The sequence below is a fragment of the Tupaia chinensis genome, unplaced genomic scaffold (assembly GCF_000334495.1).
Source record: "Tupaia chinensis unplaced genomic scaffold, TupChi_1.0 Scaffold000070_1, whole genome shotgun sequence".
NCBI lineage: Eukaryota > Metazoa > Chordata > Mammalia > Scandentia > Tupaiidae > Tupaia > Tupaia belangeri.
This window is the reverse complement of record NW_006159530.1, coordinates 5,547,366-5,556,917: the sequence shown is the minus strand read 5'-3', so window position 1 is coordinate 5,556,917 and position 9,552 is coordinate 5,547,366. Positions and strand designations below refer to the sequence as shown.

General features: G+C 53.3%; 1 protein-coding gene across 1 annotated transcript in view; it reads left to right on the top strand.

Annotated features, from left to right (window-relative positions):
* Nucleotides 1–7,625, top strand: part of FAM78B (family with sequence similarity 78 member B) — a 131,707-nt gene extending 124,082 nt beyond the window's left edge. Inside the window, exon 3 of the mRNA XM_006142259.3 lies at nucleotides 4,667–7,625. The gene's annotated coding sequence lies outside the window, so the exon portion shown is untranslated. The remainder of the gene's footprint in view (nucleotides 1–4,666) is intronic.
* Nucleotides 7,626–9,552: the final 1,927 nt, after the last annotated feature.

The following is a 9,552-nucleotide window of genomic DNA, read 5'->3' as shown; positions in this document are numbered from 1 at the left end:
CCCGAGAGGAGAATGGAGGAGAAGGGACTGTGGTGTGGCCATCCCCCCTGGGGGGTGATTTCTCGCTTTCTCTCTCTGACTTTCTGGTGAGCGCATGCACCCTAAGAATCAGCAGGCAGGGAGCTGGTTGCCGGCCCTCAGGCCTCATCTACACAGAGAGCCAAAACACGTCAGGGAAACTCCTCTTCCTGCCCAGGGTGGCCTCCGGAGGGCTGTGAGCTCTGAGCTCCTCCCTTTCGCAGCCGCCTTGAAGGGCAGGCCTGACCCTGGAAACCGCGGAAGAAAGGAGGCTGCCATGTAGCCCTGCAGAGGGCAGCTCTGGGGAGAAAGCCGCCACCGTAAGAGGCCTTCTGGGAGGAAGGGAGCTGGACATCAGGTCTGGCTTGGTCTCACCATCCTGACAGGGTTCGCCTAGTTTAAGCCGGCAGGAGAAGCCAGCAGGAGGGGCTGCACTTTTCCTACCATGGGCCCAGGCAGGAGGGGTGGAGAAACGTATCCCAACCCCTGTGTGGGTCTCCTGGCCTGTCCCCTCTACGCTTCCGATGTCCCAGCTCTCTGCTGAGAGCCCACAATCGGAGGTGGCATTGCAGATTTGGTTGAGTGTTGGGTCTCTGGGGAAGTCATGATACATTTTTGCATAGGAAAACGTGTCACGACTTTGCCGATGACCTAAGAGATGCAGGTAAAATGAAGACGTGCTTTTTCCCACCCTGCACCGCACCCCCGCAGGCTGTCTCGCCACCTGGGGCAGATGTGGTGTGGACCTCTGACTCCATCCCCATGGCCCCACCGGCACCAGCCACACAGTCGGCCTCAGAGTTGGTTCCAAGGTCCCCTGTCCCCACACCCCAAGCTGGGCCTGGGAGGGGTTCTTTAGAGAACCTGACCAGCTCTCCTAAGACAGGCTGAGGTGGGCCTCAGGGCAGCAGGCCACGTGGCCGAGCATAGGAGCCTCTCCCCTGCTTCCAGGCCCACTTTTTATTTTCTTTGGAGAGATTTTTGCTATAGGGCACGTGCACTTGCCAGAGAGACAGAGAGAGACAGAGAGATAGAAAGCGAGAAATCACCCCCCCAGGGGGAATGGCCACGCCACAATCCCTTCTCCTCCATTCTCCTCTCAGAATCTTTGGCACACATGCACAAGCGCCTGGCATGAGTTTAAGTCACCGGGTCCAGGACTCGAACTGCAGTCAACCACATGGGAGTCCAGCAACATAGCTGTTACGCCAAGTGCTGGCCCCAGGCCCACATTTTGATAACCCAGAAAATGGGACTCCTTGGAAGCTGAGTGCTGGGTCAGCATGCCCAGAGGAGAAACTAGATGAAAGAGTTAGGGTCGTGAGAGAGGAGGGCCAAGACACTGCACACTTCAGCACCACACGGGCCTCACTGGGGATCGTGAGGGCCACGGACAGCGCTGTGAGGGTGTGAGGGGTGGCCTCGGGCTGGCAGCGTTGCTGGGAGCAGGGAGGAGGCAGCAAGGAGGGCAGCATGCTTTGCGTCATGCCTCGTGTGGAAAGGGTGAGCCAGGGAAGGCACCCAGGCACGGCGTGAGGCACTCACTCCAGGTCTGTGAACACACCCACCCTACCCGTGCAGTGCCCCAGGGAGCGGGCCTCCCTCAGTGCCTAGCTCGCTTCCTCATCCCTGTGCACCTGCTTCAGGCCCGTCTGACTCACTGCATTCCTCTCAGGGAGCGCAGAGCTGGAGGGGACTGTGGGGTCCCCCGAATGCTCTTTCTTCGACAAGTCTTCAGACTGAGTGACTGTCCAACATGAGCTCACCAGTCCCTGCTCAGGGAGATGGAGAGCCTCCCCTTCCTCCCCTCACGGTCAACCCACCACGGAACCCCAGAGCCTTGGAAAGTGCCTCCTTAGTCTCTCTCTATCCAGAGCCTCAGCTGGTTTGCCTTTGAGGGGACCTCTCCATTCTGGCTGGCCCAGGGCTCCTGAGGACAGGGAAGGTGACAAGGCAGGTCTTTGGGGGGCACTTTGGGCTCTCCCAAGGAAAATCACTGGGGAGACCTACAACCACCCGCATCCAGGCGCAGTTATCTCTCCATCCGCTCCTGTCCGTCACCCCCACCCCACAAACCAGCTGGAATATTCCACCCAGATGTGATCCAACGAAATGCTAATTGGCAAAAATAACACGAAACATAACACAGGCACCCCAGGCCGAGAACTATTTCATTAAACTGGGCTTTGGAAGCAAGACAGCCAATTAAATGATTTCCCACTTCACCCCCTCACATACCAGAAACTATGGAAAACTATTACTGCTAATTAATTAGGATAGAAAGAACGTGCACCTGTGAGTCAGGTGAACAGGGACAGAGGGGCCACCCCACCTGCCTGTCTGTGCATGAGCAGGTGCATGCACGCGCATACACACACACACACACACACACACACACACACACACATCGTGGACTAAAGACTCCCCTTTCACCTGGAGAATGTTGTAAGGCTCCCACCACTGCAAAAACGTACCTCCTTCCAGGAACCACTCACAAAATCAGACACGAGAAAATGTCGTGGGGCACATCCGTCACAAGGCGAAAGGGTGTTTCTTTTGAAAGGATAGTGAGCTTTAAAGCCCAGTCGGATTTTAGACCTTCTGCAGCCCAAGAAACGATCTTGTCTCCCATCCTCAAGCATTCCCAAGCCAGCGCTCTTTATCAGACGCCATGTTTATTGGTGCAGGGCGGCCTAAGGCCCAGAGAACCCTGAGTCCTGGGTGGTCTAAGGCCCAGAGAACCCAGAGTCCTGATTGTGAATTGGCTTTATGCCATTCTCGTGTAGGCCACCCTCGGGACACTCGCTTTGCCATGTGAGGTGGGAAGAGGGCTTACTCTCAGCTCCACGGTGAGCCCTCAAAGCTTGAAGCTCATGGGAGCACAACTGACAGGGAGCTCTGGGCTTCTTGTGCCCTGCCTTGGAGAAAACAGAGACAAGTCCAACCGTGCAGCTCAGATGGTTTCTGTACAATCACGCTAGCCCAGAGGCATGCTCGCTGTGTAATAACTATAAGAGTGAGTGTGCTATAGAGCATGTGATGAACACAATGGTATGATAAAGCAGTTGGCACAGTGACGTGACTTTTGCACACAAGTAGCAGACTCGGGTGGTCTGGAGGCCTCCACACACACGCACTAGTGTTGTATGTCTCTTTTCTGTCCCCGACATACCTGTCATTGTGTGTCACACGAGGTATGAAGGGATGGCCAAGCCTTGCACCATCAGCGCCTCCAATCAGCTAGCGTGATCAGCCCCCATACCCAATTATTCTGACCAACCTTGTAATCGTATGAAGGGTACTGGCATTTATGTCACCAAAGAGCGTGGCAGCTCGCTGTGAGCTCAGGCATCAAGGGATGTTCCTGGGAATGGCTTCTAGGCTAAGTCCCCATTAGTGTGTGTAACGGGGGTGTCTGCTGCCTTCGATTAACTGGAACTTGTTTATTTGATCCACATGAGAAGTCAGATTTGTTTTCTTTCTAAAACTGAACCCATGCATAAAACCTGCAAACGCAGTGACGTTCATTAGTTGGTCATCGTAAAAACATGTGCCGTGACAGCAGAATACTCCCGTAAGCAAATCCAATGACAAACGACAGAAAAAATGACCAGAGGAGAATGCCCAGTGCTGGCTCCACCTTAGAGCAATTTTTCATGCATTCGAAAATATTTTTTAGATATTTTAAAAATTCAGCTGGCTCACTTCACTTCTTCAGGCCACAACTATTAACATAACACAATGCACAGGATAGAAGGGCCCCCCAAAATAGTGGCAACAAGTTTTCTTAAAAAAAAAAAAAATTAATCGACAACTTCAAGTTGAGTAATATAGATGCATAGTCAAGACGTCCTTTTTAGCACAGCTGCAATACCCGGAACGGCAGGAGAGCCAGGTAAGCTAGAGGGCTCTGGTCAGTCAGAGATCTCTGCAAATCTCATTATGCTTCAGATGCTATTAGGTTGTCTGGAAGTCGTGACATATTTCTCTATGCTTTTCTATGCAAAAATGTGTCATGACTTTCCTGACAACCCAATATTAATAAAAGACAAGGCTCTAAGGCGGCTGGAGTTCCCACCCATTTCTTAGCTCCTTAGGTGCCTTGCTAATGGGTTACACATATACATGATCTAGACTCTTTTAATATTATTTTGGTTTTAATCTTTCTCCTTTTTTTCTTTTTTTCTTTTTTTTTTTAATTTGCTATAGGACACACAGGCTTGCTGGAGACAGGGAGAGAGAAGGGGGGAAAATGCAAAAGCACCCCCCCCCAGAGGGTATGGCCACACCACAATCTTTTCTCGTCCATTCTCCTCTCAGGATTTGGGGCATGCATGCATCCTGGAGTGTTTTTCAAGCTGCGCTGCCCGGAACTTGAACCTCACAGTCAGCCGTGTGGAATCTAGCCTCCTCAATCACCAGGCTACTGGCCGGGCCCAGGTTTTTAATCTGTTTTAGAAGAACCACATGAAACTTTCAGGCTTTCTTTATAAATACAAAGGAAAACAAATACCTGAAATTTCAGAGCCATGATCCCTTCGAAGTCTATTTCGGGAGCCCGATGGTGAAGATCTGCATTTGGGGAATGGCGTTTTCAGTGGCTGTCTGAATGCCTGGCTCATTCCCATGTATCCATGTCCACCTACAGGTCTCCAGGAGGGACAAGGCAAGCCCAGCAAGCAGAGCCACATGGCGGGGACCAAGGAGGAGGGGACGAGCAATGGCTGTGACTCCGGAAGCTGAAGGCCTGGCCAGCTGACTTCCCGCGAAATGAGCACCCCTGCCTGTCTCCACACCACCTCTCGTCCCACGGCCAGCACCTCCTCCTGCCCAACCACGCGCCATGTGGCACTTGCCACGGGCTGGCCAGGCTGGCTGCTGGGCTCCTGGGGAGCTGTATTGAGGAGACCATGCCTGCTGTGTGTTTGCGTGTGTGGAAGATTGGATTCACCCAGATTTCAAGTCCGTCCCCAGCCCTCAAAGTGAAGGCACAGAGCTGTCAGCCTGGACTTCAAACACCTACCATGGCCCAGCCTTGGTTCCCAAGCCCTGCCTTCCCCTACGTGTCTGGCTGGGACAGAGGGGTGCAAATCCCCCCACCTCCTCCTCGTCCACATGGTTGGCCAGTGTCAATACTCTCTTGAGGTTTCTCAAAGGTCTCGATCTTTGGCAAGCCAGGGCCAAAGCCTCCTGTTTCCCCTGCCATGACAGGTGGGTGCCTCCAGGTGACCAAGGGCAGAGTGCATGTCACCGGGACCCCAAGGGGAAGGGGATAACCATCCTAAGAAGGCAAAATGATGTGTGTGGTTTTATTTATTGGTTTATTTATTGGCTTGCTTACTGATTTATTTATTTATGAAATGTGTATTTATTATACAGCAGAAAATCCACTTCCATCTTGAAAGCATCAGCCCCAGAATTTGTCTTCCGGGCCCCATAGAGCACAGTGAATTATTCTTTGAAGCCACAGAAAAGAGGGAATTCTCTCCTTAAGGCCAAACCTTTCTACCCCAGCCAGATTTTCAGCCAGAAATGGATCGGGACCCCACCACTGGTGAAGCTGTGAAGCCGTGGTCAGCGTAGCTAGACTGTTCAGACAGAGCCCCAGACACTTCCCCTCCCACCCACCCTTTGGGCCAAGCCGACCTCCAATCCCTTAAGGCCCCTGGGCAGGACTGGCCAGCAGGCCCCAGCCCGATGGTTCAGCTTAGACTTCCCCTCGGCCCTGGTGCAGCATTCTTAACACCAGATGTTCATTAGAGTCCCCTCAGGAGCTAAACAAGTACCCATCCTGGTCCCTCCCCAAAGCAATCGCGCGATGCCAGCACCGGGGCATCGGTTCCGATGTGAGGCAGGGTGAGGATTGCCAGTGAGACCTTGCCTCCTCGTCCCTCTGCGCCACCCAGACGGCCTCGCCCTCCAGTGCCCAGGCTTTCTGGGGGCCCTCTCCCACTCCTGCAGCCCTTGCTCCTCACTAAGCCTTCCCATCAGCTCCACCTGAGCAGACCCCTGGACACGTGGCAGGTCCCGTGAGTCGCGTGATGTTCCCGTGATCCAGTGACTGCCAGTTTTCCTAGGCACAGGACCTGCCAGGCTTGCCCTCCGTCGGCACCTGTCCAAGGCTCCCGAACTCCAAAGAGCGAAGGGCACTTTGGTGACATTCCTGATGGTAAGCCCAGGCCAGTCTTTCTAACCCAAGCCCTGGTCATTTCTCCAGCACCACCTGAAGGTCACCGAGGGTCCGTTGGTAATGGGAAGGGGTCCTGTCACCCCCAAGCCAGTCCCTCCCCTGGCAAACTGGCAGCAGCCACCGTGTGTCCGAGTCCTGGGTGTGTGAGAAGACACTTGATCCTTCACATTGACGGGCTCTCTAATGCTGAGTGTACGTAACTGTGTGCGCGCACACGCGTGCACATTCACTGTCTACACACAAGCCATCCAGATCTGTGAAGACGTCCGATCTCATGCCACATGCTATCATACTTTCCTGAAAACAGTTAAGGATTCTATTATTTCCAGCTCCAGCGAGTGCCCCTCCATTGTCCACGATGGCCCCACGTGAATGGCACAGAGTGTTCCGATACAGACACACACACAGCCCAGGGAAGCCCATGACGGGGACAGTGCATGCTGCCACGCCGTCTCCCCGTCCAGTCTCCCTGAGACAAGCACTATGTCACCTCACCCACCCCGGCTGCCAGTTATGCCTGTCCAGCATCCCAGACACCACACCTTCCCTCCCTGTCGGTCACCGTGTCCCGCACCATGTCCCACCTCTCAGGGTCTGCTCTGTAGGTGACAGCTCAGTCGGTGGGTGCTAATGAGGAGTGTTGCCTTCTCAGGTGACATGACGTTTTAATAGGGGCTACAGATAATGCCTTAATCCGAAGGAGTGGCTCTCCAGGTGAGACGTCCAGGCACAGACGTGGGTCAGTAAGGGAGGTCATTTGCATCAAGAGGGCATTTTAAAGGCCCACCCCACCCCGCCACATCACCCCGTCTCTAAGACCAACCTTTCCTTAGGGCGTGACACAGGCAAGCACACTTACCGACATACACGTGTAATTTTGAAACAGCTCCCTTACACCGGCCCTCTCTTTAAAAGTGAAAAGAAAAAGAAAGACGGGGGAGGGCCGGCTACGTGATTTTAAACGTCACTGGGAAACGTAGCCTACTTCTTCGCCGGCTGCCAACCCTCTGGCCCACCCCGCGCTGTTCCATTCCCTTTCCTCTTCAATAATGTCGGTTCAGTTCGTCGGACTCGTCTTGCCCTCTCCCTGCCCCGTCCCCAGGTGTATTTCCTTTACTGTTTCCACGTCGTCGAGGACAGAAGAGCAGGTTAGGAGCATGAGCATGTGCGGGTCACTTTGAAGAAGGAGGAACCAGGTATTCTGCTACAGTTTGGGGAAAGCCCAGCCAAAGGAGAGACGGAAGCTGTCTCTGCAGAGTGCCTTAAAAATGACTTTCACTAGGAGATTCGGAGTCGCCAGTCTTTGGATGTTACATAAACTCAAGCAGATGTTGCATTTCACTTCTCTGGGATTACAGAACAGTTAAATACAGTATGTATTCAACAGCAGCAAAGTATGTTTTCTCTTCAATTGAGTACTTCAAGATGCAGTGCCTGGTGTGGTGGTTAAGGTGCTGGACTCCCACATGGCCAACCACGGTTCAAGGCCAGGACCTAGTGGGTTAAAATCACATTGGGCATGTGCGTGTATGCCCAAAATCCTAAGAGGACACTGGAGGGGAAGGGACTGTGGTATGGCCATCCCCCCAGGGGGTAATTTTGCACTTTCTCTCACCCTCTCTCTCTCTCGATCTCTGTCTCTCTTGCACACAAGTGCATGTTCCATATAGCAAAATCTTACAATGACAAAAAAAAAAAAAAAAAAAAAACTCCTGGGGCACCCTGGGAGAAGCAAGCTCCAGAGCAGATGGAGGGCAGGTACAGGGATTCTGCTCAGCCAAGAAAGCTCAGGCGGGCTGAGGCAGAATGTTGCAATCAGGTTTGGTCCAAAGGGCAATTTTAAGGTGAGAAAGAAGCATGGGCAGCCCTAGTAAGGAAATGAAAGGGACCCGCTCCCTCCTCCCTCAGCAGACCAGGCTGGCCTGTCCCAGCCACGGTAACACAATGCCATAAACCAGGTGGCTCGCGAACCACAGAAATCCGCTGCTCACAGTTGTGGAGGTGGACGATTCCAGCACATCTGGGGTCTGCTGGGGCCCACTTCCCCGTCCGTGGACAGGCTTTGTGCTGTGTCTCACATGGAAGGGACGAACGCACGCCCTCAGGCCTGTTTCTCAGGGCACCCAGCCCGTTCTAGAGGGCTCTACCCTGGAGACTTACAGTCCATGGAAACAGCTAAGGATTCTACTATTTTCCAAGCGGGTTTGCCCATTGTTCTCAGACCTCCCCCCACTACCACAGAGGGAGTCAGGATCTCAACACACCAACATGGTAGGGACACCAACATTAAACCTGTCAAGCCAGAGAGAACGACTATAAAGCAAAAGGGACAAGGGAAAGGGAAGTTTATTGGCTTTACGAAGTTAAAAATGAAATGAGGGTCACCCCTAGGGCATGTGGTCAGACGCACCGGCAGCTGGAAACGGCACACCCAGCCTGAACAGGTGAGGGCTTGTATACTATTGCTAGTGAAAGGGGCACGTGCGTGCAAGTGGTTCTGAAAGTGCTCGCTTCGGACAAGATAACAGAGGAGGCCTTACGGAAAGAGAAGGACCGGACGAGGGTCCACCCACAGGAGCTCTCCGAGCACCCCACGGGCTGTGGTGCTGTCCATCCAGCGGGAGGTGTGATCAGCCTGGGGCGACCGCACACCTGGGATTACCTTGGGAGAGATGTCTCCTGAGTCAGCCACCTGTCCTCAGGGAACAGCCGCCCTCGGTGAGTGGCTGGCCAGCCCCTTCATGGGTCTCGGATGCTTAGTTTTTAAATGTTGTAAAGCAATCCCTTTCCTGGATAACCTCTCTCTTTATAGACCCCAGCACGACCCCGGTCTATGACACAGTGCTATGAAATTGAGAGAAAGAGAACTTTCTAGAAACGCAGACAGGAAACCTTCCCCTTCTGCCCCTTCGTGGAATCCTGTTCGCCAATTTCTACTTTCCGTTTGCTAACTGGTTTTCCTCTATCTCAGCATTCACCACATAACCCGGACCAAAACGGGTTATTTTGAAGAGTCCGAGTTCCTGACGACAGATTTTTGGGGGTGTTGCACTTTTGAGTGGTCCGACTTCATCTAGGCAAGAATGGGAAGGGCTGGGATCGAGGTTGAAAGTGGGTGTTTCTTTTGGTACAACAATTTGAATCTGTGCATAGGTTTTCGTAGTGCACGTTTTCCATGAGCTTTCCAAAGACCCCTGGGACTTGGATTCTGAAAACTGGAGATGAGCGAGAACAGGCGGTGCCATGGCTCCTCCCAGGCCTGCCCACCCGAATCCGCCCCCTGCCCTCCCCACCGCCCGCACCTAGTCTGCTTTTCTACCACAGAAGCCAGCGCCGCTGCTGTG